Source organism: Squalius cephalus (assembly GCF_949319135.1).
Source record: "Squalius cephalus genome assembly, chromosome: 1".
Lineage (NCBI taxonomy): Eukaryota > Metazoa > Chordata > Actinopteri > Cypriniformes > Leuciscidae > Squalius > Squalius cephalus.
The window spans coordinates 3609938-3626288 of NC_137122.1; positions in this window are offsets into that span (position 1 = coordinate 3609938).

The window sequence follows — 16351 nt, forward strand, 5'->3', positions numbered from 1 at the left end:
TTATTCTTGTATTTTACTTGTACTTTTACTTTATTTGTGCCTGTATAGCACTTTGAACTGCATTGATTTGTTTGGAAAAGTGCTATATAAATAAAATTTGCTTGCTTGATGGCGAGTGTCGGTGTGCTCTTATAAAATGATGAAATGTTGAAAACAACACAACCTGTAAAAAGACGTGTTAAAAATTACACATAGATTTTAACACGCATCTTGTCTCGTTTCTCAAAACATCTCTATGTTTATATAAGGACTACACATTTTGTGTTACCTTTAACACAACTAAAGTGTTATTCCTCTTTACTCAGAAGTGTGTTGAAACCTTTTACACACTAATGTGAGTTTGAGTATATGGATGGATGATGTGCAGATTAGTTATTACAGTCTCTTCAAACTACACCATGTTATCCAGCAGTGCAGAACGATTTCTTAAAAATGAAATGTTTGCAGAAAGTTTTGAGCTGCAGGAGAAACTCACACACAGACTTCAAGAATCAGTTCATGAATCTCAACAACGGTGACAATCGACAAAATATTAATATTTACATTTACATTTACATTTACATTTAGTCATTTAGCAGACGCTTTTATCCAAAGCGACTTACAAATTAGGACTAGATTAAGCGAGTCGTCATGAAGAGGCAAAAACAAAAACAACGCAAGAAGTGCTCAAGATACGAAGTTCAGGCATTATTCAGAGTAGCATAAGCCCGATAAGTGGGGTTTTAGAGGAAAGGGGAGGTTTTTTTATTTTTATTTTATTTTTTTTCATGCGGTTAACCCTCTGAGGTCTGAGCTGTTTTCTGGGCCCTGGAGGTGTTCTGACATGCTCTGACATTTGTGGTTATTTTTGTTACTTGTGACATTTTCATGGCTAAAGTCTAATTACACTGTATTCAGCACAAACTCTGCTACAATAATATATCAGCAGCATGTATGTAAAAGTTTGTAGTTTTGAGATAATGACATTTATGCGTGGTTTGTGAAAATACAAAAATAAATTCTCACTGAAATAAGGTCATGAAACCCATACTGATTATTTCTTCACAAGACTTTTGAAAATTGTATGACGTAGCCTAGAATATTTGCTCTAAAACTATGTGAGAATCACCCTGACTGCTCATTCAGAGAAGACAATATATTGATTTAAAAATTTTACGACGTGTTTTGTGTGATAAAGCAATATGCGAAGGGGCGGATCATCTCATTAATATGAAAGCTTTCCACACCTGAGAAAGACAAAGAACCTCCCTAATGGCCCTATTAGGAGCTTATCAGGGCCCATCATTCTGACCACCCTTGCACAAAGAATGAGGAGATTTAAAAAAGAATGGCTTTTAAAATTGTTTGGATTTATTTACAACACAACATAATCCAAAGATACACAACAAAAAAGTACCATGTTCATGTACAGAGACATGTACTGTGAACGTTGAAGTCAGCAGGACTCAGTGGCATCTAGGCCCTGAAAAAAAAAAAAAAAAAAAAAAAAAAGTGAACATACTGATATCAAGAGAAAGGCCTGCACGATTTTGGGAATACATTTTAGATTTTTCTTGTTAAAATTGCTTTTTAAAATTCACAGAATACACACACACACTCACACAAATGTTTCCAACAATATATTATATAATGAACACCAGGTTTGTTGTGCCTTGTAGGTATAGGCTATGCGCAGTGCTGCATAAAATAATAACAATATAGCAGCCTATATATATTTTCAAAAAGATTTCAGTAACAACTAAGCTAGAGAAAAATATATTGATTATCATGTTACTTCAAATGTTTCCATCCGTTATGATGATATGAAATGAGATAATAATAAAAACATGAAGCCGTTTGGTGCGTTTTGCTTTCATCCGAAATATGATGTGTACATTCAAACGCGATCGCGCAGGAAAATATGATACATTCAAACGCGATCGCTATCAAAAATATGATACATTCAAACGCGATCGCGCTCAAATATAAAACATTATGGTTACCATATACATATCTACGTTTGAGCAGATATCCACAAACACAGTAACAGTAAACACGGGTCTAAATATTACTATTCCCCATATATCTAGCAACAGTTCAACTGCAACGTGACATTTATGCAACAATAACAAACTAATATGTAAGAATTTCTTACCTTACACCTTTCTTGTCTTCAAATCGCATTCTTTTTCTTCTGAGGTAGCCTAAATCCAATGTAAGCTCAGGCACGTCTTTCAAACTCGACGAAAAGTGAAGTGAAGTGTTTTGTTGTTGAGGTAATGAGCGAGACGCGTTCCATGTGGAGATTTGCATGTGAATATCTTTTGCGCAAGTGGGCGTGGCCAAATTAACTGTAATGAGGAAGCGTTTGAGAAGCTGGACATCTTGTTGGTTTTATACAAATTACTTAAACAGAGAATGTTTGTTTTCGTTTTGAATCCGATCATTTAAAAGTACACACTTAAATGTTTATAAAGGTGTATGGCTCATAAATGTGCGACAAGTATTCGCTGAGTTTTGTTTCAGTTTATAGACGTGCTCAAGAAAAAAAAGTTCACCGCGACGGAGAGGCAGAACGCACACCCTGTTTATTTTCTTTATTTTACAAAAGCACAATGTTTTGGTTTGATTGTAAGTGGACACATACAAAAGGAGAAATATCACAGATTCTTTTTTTATATTTCTTTTTTCTGTATGACTATAAATGACTGAGTAATTTAAGTTTATAGTGCTACAATGTGGAGAAAATCCAGCAAAACGCGCCCGCGCGTTTGTCGACCTCAGAGGGTTAAGTGCTCACGGAAGAGATGAGTTTTCAGCTGTCTTTTGAAGGTTGTCAAGGATTCTGCATTCCGGATGAGGGTGGGGAGAGCGTTCCACCAGCATGGAACTGTGTATGAGAATGTTCTGGAAAGAGATTTTGTGGCTCTCTGTGATGGAACCACGAGACGTCGCTCGTTGACCGATCGTAGGCGTCTGGTAGGGATGTAGGCTTGTGGTAGTGAGTGAAAGTAGGAGGGAGCTGAGCCTGTGGTAGATCTGCGAGCGTCAATGCCTTGAACTTGATGCGAGCAGCGAGAGGTAGCCAGTGCAGAGAGATGAACAGAGGAGTGACGTGGGCCCTCTTGGGCTCGTTGAAGACAAGACGAGCTGCAGCGTTCTGGATCATCTGTAGAGGTTTGGTTGCACATGCTGGAAGTCCGGCCAGAAGAGCATTGCAGTAGTCAAGCCTACAAATGACCAGGGCCTGGACGAGCAGTTGTGTTGCATGCTCAGTTAGGAAAGGCCTGATCTTCCTGATGTTGTGCAGTGCAAACCTGCATGATCGAGCTGTCTTTGAAATGTGATCTGTGAAGGTCAGCTGGTCATCAAGCGTTACTCCAAGATTTCTGACCGACCTTGAAGGGGTGATTGATGATGATTCTAGCTGGATAGTGAAGTCGTGCTGTAGAGACGGATTGGCAGGGAGGACGAGAAGCTCAGTCTTTACCAGGTTGAGCTGCAGGTGATGCTCCTTCATCCATGTGGAGATGTCCGCCAGACAGCTTGAGACCCGTGCAGCTACTGTGGGATCATCTGGTTGAAATGAGAGGAAGAGCTGTGTGTCATCAGCATAGCAGTGGTAGGAGAAACCGTGTGCCTGTATGATGTGTCCCAGTGATGTGGTGTAGATGGAGAAGAGGAGGGGACCAAGAACTGAACCCTGGGGAACACCTGTGGTCAGTTGATGAGTTCTGGATACCTCGCCTCTCCATGCGACCCTGAAGGACCTACCTGTGAGATAGGACTCAAACCAGTGGAGTGAAGTTCCTGTGATGCCCAGTAATGAGAGGCTGGACAGAAGGATCTGATGATTCACAGTGTCGAAGGCAGCAGACAGATCCAGGAGAATGAGGACTGAAGATTTGGAAGCAGCTTTTGCAATCCGTAGAGCTTCTGTGACTGACAGTAGTGCAGTCTCAGTTGAATGCCCTTTCTTGAAGCCAGATTGGTTGACATGTAGCTGGTTGTTTAGAGACAAGAAGGATGTTACTTGGTTGAAAACAGCTCTTTCAAGTGTTTTCGCAATGAATGGTAGGAGAGAGATAGGTCTGTAATTCTCTACAAATGATGTGTTTAGTGTTGGTTTTTTAAGCAGTGGTGTTACCCGAGCCTGCTTGAATGCTGTAGGGAAAGTGCCAGTATGGAGGGATGAGTTGATGATGTGTGTGAGTGCTGGTAGAAGTGTGGGAGAGATGGCTTGTAGAAGGTGTGAGGGGATGGGGTCTAGAGGGCAGGTGGTAGGATGACTGGAGAGGAGAAGTGTAGATACTTCTTCCTCGGTTAGCGGGGAGAAGGAGGACAGAGGGTTATTGGCTGTGGAAGTGGTCAGTCTGGGTTTCTGTGTGTGTGGAGCTGAGAACTGACTGCTGATAGTTGTTGTTTTGTTGGTGAACAAGTTCGCAAAATCGTCAGCAGTTAAAGAGGAGGTGGGTGGTGGTGGAGGTGGACAGAGGAGAGAGTTGAATGTCTTGAAGAGTGATCGTGTGTTGGAGGAGCTGTTGATCTTGTTGTGGAAGTATGAAGATTTTGCAGCATGAACATCAACAGAAAAGGAAGAGAGGAGAGATTTATACATACTCAGGTCAGATGTGTCTTTGGATTTGCGCCATTTCCTCTCCGCCGCCCTGAGTTCGGTCCGGTGTTCACGAAGAACCTCAGACAACCAGGGGTTAGAGGGAGTAGCGCGTGCTGGCCTGGAGGAGAGAGGGCAGATATTGTAGAGAAGAGGTTAGAGTGGAGCATAAGGTATCCGTTGCGGTATTCACATCCAGAGATGAGAATTGTGAGGGTGGGGGAAGAGAAGATGACACAGCAGAGGAAAGATGGGAGGGAGAAAGTGAGCGCAGGTTTCGCCTGAGAGTGACTGGTGGTGGGGGTTGGTGGTGCAGGGGTAGAGAGATGTAGACTGAAAGTAATGAGGAAATGATCTGAGACATGGAGAGGTCTCACCAAGATGTTGTCTGTGATGCACTTGCGTGTGTAAACCAGGTCCAGTTGGTTGCCTGATTTGTGAGTACTTGTAGTGATGAGTCGTTTGAGATCGAAAGAGGCTAGGAGAGAGATGAAGTCAGTTGCATGCGGCTTTTCGAGATGAATGTTGAAGTCACAGAGGACTAGAAGTGGGGTGTCGTCCTCAGGGAAAGAGGACAGCAGCACATCCAACTCCTCTACGAAGTTACCCAGCTGACCTGGGGGGCGATAAATGACTACAATATGGATCTTCTTGGGAGTTGTAAGTGTAATAGCATGATATTCAAATGAGTTGTTGTTGCATAGAGAAGAGAGTGCTGAGTATTTCCAATTGTTAGAAATGAGAAGCCCTGTACCCCCACCCCTCCCAGACTGGCGAGGGGAGTGAGAGAAGGAGAAATTGCTAGAGAGAGCAGCGGGGATTGCTGAGTCTTCTGGACGAATCCAGGTCTCAGTCAAGCCCAGGATACACACAGTGTATTCACACCTGCCTCGTTTGGTTCGATTGAATCGAACTCTAGTTCGTTTCCCCCCTTGGTGCGGACCTTTTGGGCAGGTGTGAATACAGCAATCGAACTCGGGTGCGGACCAAACAATCGAACCGAGACCCAGCTGAAGAGGTGGTCTCGGTACGGTTCCAAACGAACTCTGGTACGGTTCGTTTACGGTGTGAACATGAACCGACCCAATTGCAGAAAACTGCACCTTTTTATTTGACTGCTCTTATGAGGATACTTAACAAAACGGACATTTCGGCATAATGGTGTCTAAAGCGAGCGAGCACGGCAGAGAGCGAGAGACCTTGCGCGTGTGTGTGCGCTAGTGTGACTCACGAAGCGCATGTAACGACCCAAGCAATCAATTGTCAGTGCAGGCGGGCTTTTATCTATACCATATAGTTTCTTCATATTGCGTTTGTAGAGAATAACACCAAATCAGTAAAATAACAAATATTACATTACAAAATATGTCCATGCTGAGCCTGTTTGTGCACTTCCTGCTTTTCCCTGCCTGAGAGTTCCTGTCCAATGAATGGCCGACCTTAGCACACGTGTGGTTTTGTTTACACATTTTGGTTCACTTGCAAAAAGAGCAGTGTGAAAGCGAACCGTACCAAACAAAACAAAATCAACATTCTATTTGGTCCGGACCAAAGCAAGTGAACTATCGGACTTTCCTGGTGTGAATACACCATAAGAGTAGAATGAGATGCAAAGGCTGGAATAAAGTCAGCTTTATTGACTGCTGACTGACAATTCCATAGACCCACGGAAATAGAGAGAGGTGTGTGTGAGGATGAGAGAATTGGACGCAGATTAGCAGTATTGCGCTGCCTTTTGCGCGTGATGAAAGGGCGTTGCCGAGAGAAAACAGGAATGTATTGGAAGCACAATATATTGTGCTTCCAATACATTCCTCATCTGTTTATATAATATAAACAGATCAACTCTGAACATCACAAAAAATCAACTAAAGTCACAACAAAAACAGCAAATAGTCAGACAAGTAGGAATATTCATCTGCATAATTTATTCATGCCGCAATGCATGCTGGGAGTCATGGATGAATTTTGTACTATGCTGGTACCCAGCATGCATTGCGGCATGAAGCTTTTGGTTTGTCATCATTGTTGAGATTCCTGTGCTGATTCTTGATCTCTGTGTGAGTCTGTTTATTACTCACCAGATCAGGGGTCCGTTCTTCGTACGTCGCTAACTCAGTTAGCTGGATTTGATTGTTGGCGATTTGGCATGATCTTGGATTGTTTGGTTCTTCAACGCTCATCCTGGACTTGCTGTCATAGCAACATGTGCGCAAACTTAAACCTGCTCGCGAGCAGGCTTATTTCATGTTAACAGGATTAGATCCCGGCTTCATAAGAGGAGCTGATGCGGGGAGTCCAGCGCAGCGCGATAGTGCACTTTCTGAGATATATATTTTTTTCTCGTGATTCGTGAGATTGTCGTTTTTTGTCACTTTTATGTTTAAAAAACAGGTTTAGTTTTTTTTTTGTGGCATTTCCAAGCCACTTAAGGACACAATGTTGTAAAGAAGTTTTTTTTTTTTTAGGCTATCATAATTTTTTATGAAGATCATGCAATCATGACCATGCCGATTACAGATATGTCACTCAGGCTTCACTAACGTGATTGGTACCATAGACTATAGGCTACCATAGACTGCCATCAAGGCCTCAATGAAGGAGATTATGTGAACAGAAAGGGGATTCACAATGTAAATGTGCAGCCCAGTTACTATTGTGATTCTTAATATTCCAGATTAGTAATATTATATCAAATAAAAAAAGGCAGTTGACTAAAATCTTCCATATCACAAATGTGAAAGCAAAATGGCCAGGATCTGTGCATGACTTAAGAATTTTCAGAGATTCACATTTATGCACATTATCTGAAAGTGGTAAGGAAAGTTCCACAATTAAATATCAAGCTCACTGTATTACATACACTTATGCTGATCCTAACAGAACTGCATTTTTTCATAGGTGATTATGACATGTTCCTGCATGCAGACAGGTGTTTTATGACCCCATTCCCTGACCCAAACCAGTTACAGTGCAGCTCTAGCCAGGACAAGGGCACACAATGATATGAACTTTGGCTAACTAAAGGGAAGATTTCAGTGTCTGAGAAGTCTGAGGGTTGCACACCTGACAGGGCCTGTGATATTGCTGCATGTGCCATATTACACAACATTGCCAAAAAAAAAAAAAACACTTTTCATTAAATGTTTAATAAAAGACAAATATGCTTAGTTCCTTGAGTTTTATTTCAATTGTTCTTTGTAAAGAAAAGCCAGTGGTCAAGTGCCTGCAACAAGAGATATTAGACACATGCCTCATGCAACAAATAAAAAGGAAAAGTTGGCTATCCACTGCCCACCTGTAGGCCTATGTCTCCTCTGTCTGTGCAGACTCTTCTGTAGGCCTTTCTGTAGATGTGGAATCCTGCAACTTATATTGCAGCCATAAAGCATACAAGTATAAATGAAGTAAAGTTATTTATGCACTTGCAGGTAGGCTAGTTCCTCCATATCTGAGAGGGTTTATTCACTGTCCAGTGCAATGGAAACAAATGGACATTACAAAGTCTTATATACTTTCTTTCCTTTGGAAAGTTAGAAAATGTCCACTTACTGCACATATTTCAGCACCACTTTCTTGGGAACAGATACAAGTGTTGGTGTATTATGTAAAAGTGCACAAAAGAGGAAAACACAATGTCATTACAATGAACTACACTGGGGAAAAATGTGATCAATAACTCATGGCAAAATATTTTTACATTAACATAAGTTTATCAGTTTTCACTTTCACAAGTCAAAGCAATTCATCATTACTCAAGATTTAACAGTTGAAATGACTATACGGCCTTAATTTAATGCAGCAAAAAATATTTTACAGTGTAGGCTACTAAGATCTTTTCTATTTGGTTGCTTTTATAAACAGAACACCATTTATTTAACAGTGCCTTTTATAAAAGAGACTATAATATAACTAAAAATTAAATAACTAATATTATTAAAAATATTTTTTTTTGTACTTCACTTTTATTTGTTCCCATGTTCTAGTGTGGTGACTCTGACATTACAATGCACAAAGTAATCATGCAATTATTAAAATACAAAAATATAGGCTAATAAGTGATAAAAACATCTAACATGGCCACTTCTAACAGATTTAAATTGTCTGCTACTTTTTGCCAGCCCTCTCTCCTGGCTTTTGCGGACTTTGAGGTGTTCCCTGGCGTTTTGATTAAACATTAAAATTCCGAATAAACTTCGACTATTAGTTCTTGCTCTGCTGAGGAGAAAAACTGAGCGCGCTCTTTGGCCACACTGAACAGCCAATAGCAGTGTTGCTGATCAATGTTTCTACTATCGATACATATCCCCTTTTAACCAGCGCATGAACGTGCAGTTATCTCAGATAACTCAATCCAGCGATACTAATCATATCCGGCAAGTGTGTTCGAAGAACCGAGTTAGCCAGATCATGATTCGCACGATGATATCATCTTGGATGTGTCATTTGATCTCGGATGTAATAAGCAACGTACGAAGAACGGGCCCCAGACGTCTACAGACGTTCTTGTTGAGAATTAACAGATTTTTAGATGTTGATGTTTCATTGAATCGTGATTAGTGTCAGCTTTATTTGGGCCCTTGACTCTTTAACATTAGGTTTTTCTCTGCTTACACTAACTGTGTTTATTTTGCACATTTGAAGGAGCAAGAATAGACATGAGATAATATTAAAAATATAATCTTACGATAATATTATCATCATGTGGTATTGTTAATCTCAGCAAGTGTGTAATGTCTGATAGGTGACTTGTAAAAAGGTTTTAATGATTGTGGTTGTACAGCACGAGATCAGCAATGTTGCCGTTATCTGCACATTAGTTTTTAAAGAGACGTTGAGTACAGGAACTTAAAGTCTACACACTGTAAAAAGAGATGTGTTCAATACAGAGTGTGTTGATGGTATTTTCACTCATGTTGTGTAGATTTTTAACACACAATTTTTACACTAAAAAAAAAATGTAGTAAATTTTAAAGCTGTGAAATCAATGAAATATACTGTATGAATTGAGTAAATGCAAGTAAAAAAAATTAAGTAAAATAAATTTGAGTAACTGCATCTGGTACATTAACTAATAAAATTGAGTAGAAATAATTTAACATTTAAACATTTAAAAAACAATATTTATGAGTAATATTAACTGTTTTTATTTATGAGTAATATTAACTTTTTTATTTCCTCTAAACCTTTGTAAAATAGTATTCCATAAAACCACCAGTATACATGACATTGGCCTTTATTGTCGATGAGTACAGCAATACAGCACATTTTACTGTTTTAACATGTATACAATATTGCCTACATTTAAACTCATTTAACAAACATTTTAGAAGTAAAAATGAAACATTTAAACATTCAGGTAGCCTACACTGTAAAAATGAATACGCTATACTCAAAATTGTGGCAACAGATTACAAGAAATATTATTCATTAAATTTAACAAATAAATTTCAAAATATCTGAATAACATACAGATGTCAAAGATGCATTAAGAACTCTTTATTTTGTATTGCCAACATTGAAGACACCTGATGTTAACAAGCAGAATCACTGAAGGAGAAAACCGTAATTGTAAGTCACCATTATGACGATCAGTGTTTGCTTTAGTTGGGCTCTTGACCCTTAAATCATTGACTTTAGATTTAGTTTGGATGCTGTAACTGAGTTATAACAGCAAGATAAACAAAGAGTAAAGGTGATCTGATGGTGTTGATTGTGTTTTAACATAATCATTATTTCACAATCATTTGACCTGAATCTCTGAACTTATATAGAGCCCAATTTCCGAGTTAGGTTTACTTTATTAATTATAGCAGCACTGTCCTTGTACAGCATAATATTTTTAGCCATTTCAATGAAATGGTCGCAGGGGCGTGTCTAGAGGGGGGGGCACGGGGTGGCACCTGAAAATGCCCACCGCACCATTGGACCAGAGCGCTGTCAATCACTGCTTGATTTGAGACTCGCGTGAAGAGGAAGCGAGCACAGTTGCACGTTTACAAAACAGGAGGAGAGAGACTCCACAACACGTCAGTGTTTACGGTATGTACACACTAAATTATATATTTTGAAATATCGCATCGTATGTTAGTATTTAGTCTGATACTTTAGTGTGTGACTGACCAAGCTATGTATTAAAGTTATATATTTTGAAATATCGCATCTTATGTTAATAGTCTGATACTTTTTATGTGTGTGACTGACCAAGCTATTGCATGTAGCTAGTAGATTAGCTAACGTAACTTCGGCAGACTACTGAATAGAATTGACTTTGTCAGTGTTATTCAGCAGCAATGCACACACCACCACATGCATATAAAGTAGATAAATATTACTTTATCTGTTGTTTTAAAGACTAAAGAAAGGCACAATAATATTTTCCCAAAAAGGCCTGATAAACACTGAAATGTTTGAACGTTAACTAATACCAGCTACATGCAACTCTGTGTAATTTAGATAGCCTACTTAAAGGATTAGTTCACTTAATTTAAATGGTCATTTACTCACCCTAAACTTGTTTCAAACCTGTATGAGTTTCTTTCTTCTGCTGAACACAAAAGAGAATAGAGTTAAGAAAGTCGGTAACCAAAATCAGGTGAGGGACCCCATTGACTTCCATAGTAGGAATAAAATAACATGGCAGACATTGGGGTTCATCAATTAATTTTGGCTACCAAGATTCTTCAAAATATTTTCTTTTGTGTTCAGCAGAAGAAAAACCTTTTATTTTAAAGTTGTTAATGTTGAAATGACAGGGACTAATCTTTGCTTTATCAATATGTCTATTTATTTAGATATTTCACAATCCAGAGCGGTTGGTCCTGTGCAGCCTAACTTAGCGATGTTTCCTAGAACACAGCAAGGAAAAAAAAAGTAGGGCATGTAATTCTACACGGTATAAAGAATATCCATGGATAGAATATTAACAAAGCCAGAACTCGGCCCATTGTTTTGTATGTAGACATTTTTCACTCCCTTCTGCCCCTCAATCTGCCTTCACTTCAAGCTCTGGTTTTGCAAACTGGAAAAAAGCACTATATAAGGACAGTGGGTTTGCAATGCATGCCAAATCAGAGCACCATGTAAATGCAATGTGGGCATGGTCTGACTACACAAGGGGAGCTGAGAGCAACACATCTTTGTTGAAATCAATTAAAAAAGACTACCTAAAAAGAGTCAAAGAGAATCAGGACTATATAAAAACCGTGGCAGATGTTCTCCTGCTTACTGCTACACAACATATTCCCAGAAGAGGCCATCGTGTATGGGATCAAATTCCCGCCAAATATATAGCGGTCGCGTATAAAAAAATAATAAGCGTGAATCAAAAATTTAAAAACACATGTAAAAATATATTGCACAAACTGAAAAAAAGAATGCAAAATGATCAGAATAGCAAACAACATGGTCACGGATCAAAATATAATAAGCGTGAATAAAGAAATAACAAGCATGAATAAAAACTTTAAACACATTAAAAGTTATTTTGCACAAAACTTAAACTTATGGTCATGCTTTGTTAAAAAGTATGGTTTTATTACTGTGTACTTTGTGCTTTCTTGCATTTTCTGCTCATATTTTACTCTTTTGTACGCTTGTGATGTTTTTCTCTTCGCTCTTCTTTCTATGTTCTGCGCTTGCTCTTCCAAATGTTGCAGTTCGAGTTTCATGTAAATTAGGGCGGGCTTAAGCGTCACCATTGGTCCACTAGTTCTAGATTGACAGATACTCCTCTAGCCAATCAATGGAAGAGGGGAGTTGACGTCACACCAATGCGACTCGTGGCTACTGATGCTTACTTGTTATACAGGGGAAGACGACCATCAACAGGACACCTTTAAACTGCATGTGTGCCTGCAACTCAAACTGTTGCCGGTATACGTATACCTGGCAATATGGTATAGTTAAATTCGTCATCCTAACAACGACCTGTTACAGTTATGCCTGTCTGATGATCCATCATTCACCTCTAATGCACTTGACCTGGCACCGCGAGCGTCGATCTTCTCCGAGCAGCCACCACCTACTGGCCGTTTTACTTTCATATTTAATCAATAACAAGGATGTGTAATGTCGGTCCTGGGTGCAGAGTTTAGCTCCTTCAACCCTAATCAAACACACCTGAACCAGCTAATCATCGTCTTTAGGATATTTAAGACAGGTGAGGTTTTAAATCGGAGTTGACGCTAAACTCTGCAGGACAGCGGCACTCTAGAAACAACGTTACCTATCGCTGATGGAGATGTTGCTGTATTCAAATTTTAAGCTATATTTAAAACATTAATTCTAAAGTAATATGCAATTATGTAGCTATGTAAGTAAACACAGTAAGTTTGTAATAAATCACTGTATTAAATTCAACTGGTTTCTCTATATCTTCTCTGTAACACAATCATTTTCAATAATCTTGTCAAATTTGGCGAGGTTAATAAAAAAAAGGTAGGCAATGCGTAGCGGCGACAGGTCAAAGTCCTAAAGTCTTCAGACAATGGCCGTTTTTAACTTAGTTTTTGCGACGAATTGTAGTGTTTCATAATTGCAGGATGTTTCGCTTACAGCAGCCTTAACATATTGACATCATGAGCCAAGTAATACCTATTGTTTAACACCAATTACCAGTGTGCACATTAACATTCTCATGTATCTAAAAAAAAAATGAATTTAATTATTTATGTCCAGAGTTCAGATAGCTTTACTGCTTGAAAGTCTTTGTAAAGTTAAATTGAACTGCCGTCTTCCCTTGTAAGTGTAGCACTCCTGTAAAAATAAAAATGAAATAAAAATGTAAAAATGAAATAAAAGAGAGTGCAGCAGTGCTTCTTTGTTGTTATATTTACTCAGAATGAAGTGCTTCACGGGCGCGCACCACCCACTGAAGTGTGCGGTGACCTATTTTTTTACAGTCTATGGCGGTGACGCAATCACGCTGGTATGCCAAGCGAAAATAATTAATTTAATAAATGCACATATCAAAGCACAAATAAGAAATTGAACAGTATATAAAAGTATTAGAAAAATAACATTTTAGTATATTATAATGGAATTGAAGAAATTGTACAAACATAAACAGCTTGTACCACGAGTCGCATTAGTGTGACGTCAACTCCCCTCTTCCATTGATTGGCTAGAGGAGTATCTGTCAATCTAGAACTAGTGGACCAATGGTGACGCTTAAGCCCGCCCTAATTTACATGAAACTCGAACTGCAACATTTGGAAGAGCAAGCGCAGAACATAGAAAGAAGAGCGAAGAGAAAAACATCACAAGCGTACAAAAGAGTAAAATATGAGCAGAAAATGCAAGAAAGCACAAAGTACACAGTAATAAAACCATACTTTTTAACAAAGCATGACCATAAGTTTAAGTTTTGTGCAAAATAACTTTTAATGTGTTTAAAGTTTTTATTCATGCTTGTTATTTCTTTATTCACGATTATTATATTTTGATCCGTGACCACGTTGTTTGCTATTCTGATCATTTTGCATTCTTTTTTTCAGTTTGTGCAATATATTTTTACATGTGTTTTTAAATTTTTGATTCACGCTTATTATTTTTTTATACGCGACCGCTATATATTTGGCGGGAATTTGATCCCATAATCGTGAGTCAGAGGAGTCTGAGAATAGGGGGAACTTTCTGGCCATATTGGAGCAAATAGGAAAACATGACCCAATAGTGAAGAAAAAACTGTCCAGCGGAAATGCTGAGTACATAATGCAAAAATAAATCCTGGAGTGTTTGGCAGAGATGGTTCAACAAAATATCATCGAAGAAGTCAAAGAAAACGAGTCATTCAGTGTTCTAGTTGATAAGGACATGAGTAAAAAAGAACAAATTTCCCTGGTCCTGAGATATTATTATAAGGGTGCAGTACATTTTAAAAAAGCTGATAGTTTAAATGCTGAAGGGTTGACAGAGAAGATCATCAATTGTCTTGAGAGATATGGATTGGATTACAGAAGCAATCTTGCAGGTCAGGGATATTGCAATGCACATTGCCTGAACTTAGTTTTAGTTGATACTGTCAAGTCAGTACCTGAGGCATCATGTGTCTGTTCTTTACTGGATATGTCTTCATGTCAGGCTCATACACTCACCACAAATGGCTTGAAGTTCAGAAAGAAAAGTATGGAGGTCAGCCTAGAGAGCTTCAGAAGCTTAGCGACACAAGATGGGCGTGCAGGCACTTTGGAGCTGTGGAAACACAGCTCAAAAGTGTAATATCAGCATTGAAAGTGTGAAAAAAAGGCAACGTAAGACCAGCTCTAGACTAGAAGGATCTGAAGGAAGGAAGTGACCAAGATGACAAAGATGGTTTTAGAAAGAACATCTTCTATCCAATCATTGGCTCTGTTATTGGGGAATTACAGAAACGTTTCTCCAGGCCCAACTGCAACATAATGAGCGGTGTTCAAGCACTCCATCCTAACAGCAACAGCTTTCTACAAGAGTCGCCCCTTTTTTCATTCGCAGAGATCTATGAGTCAAATTTGGATGATTTGTGATTTTGACCCACAGGAACAGACACACTTCATGCTGAGAATGTTTACACACACACACATTTCATTTTTGTGTTGAAAATAAAGTAATGTAAAGTAAATAAAATAATGTTACATTACTAAATAACGTCTGTGTGATTTTTTTCAAGGTGGAGAGGAGGAGCTGATGGAGATATTGAGGGAGGAGGACATGAAGTTTCAGAGAGACAGAGGAGAGGAGATCACAGGAGAGCAGGGCGAGAATGGACAGATAGTTTTCTCTTCTCCACAGATTGGTAGAGAAAGAAACTTTTGGTTATGTAAATTAAAATTTGTAAATGAAACAATTGTATACATTATTTTTATGTAAGTTATAATTTGTAAATGAAACAAAAATAATTTCTGTGCATTGTTTATTTCTGTAATGCAAGTTATAGGCTAACTTGTAAATGTAATAAAGAAATTATTCTGTACATTTATTTTTGTCATGTCAATTAATGTGTACATTTGCTACAAAATAAATAGTTCTAGGCCTATACATGTTTACTTCCAGTACTTTTTACAACTATTTCCAAGATAAGTTTGTCTATCTGGGATTGAGTGCATGTTTCCACGGTCCACCAGCAGGTTTGCAGGGCTGATCAGTCGACGGCTGCCGGTCACTGAGATCTTCTCAGAAAGAGGGAAGATTAAATCAAATTGTCTCACATACTCAAAAATCAAACCATTAAATATTTTAACATGCAGAAACCGTCCTATGAGCGAAACTCTGCAGGACAACGGCCCTCCAGGACAGATGTTGCCCATCCCTGATCTAGAAGACATATTTCTAGTGTTTCTATTATACTGCTCATATTTTTTTATTTTTACAATATCTAATATCAAAATCTAATACCGCCGGTAAAGATTGATAACATGCAATCAATCAATACATAAATAAATGAATAAAATAAACTCTTAAAAACAATGAAAAAGTGTCTCACGGTTAGAATGGGGAAATGTTTTTTTTTTTTTTACATAAATATAAATAATATTAGACTTATTTTTACAGATATGTATCCTATATACTATAGTTTAAATGTAGTGTGTTTTTCTGGCTCATAAGAAAGAAAAGAATGTCGAATATAAATGACAGTTTCATTATAGTTCTTTCAAAATTATTTTGTTACCTTGAAAAATGTTGATACCTTTATTGAGAAGTTGCAGACTCATAATCTTATGACAATGGAAATTTTATATAATTTGATAGTATTGAATATAAACATCAGCACATTGATAA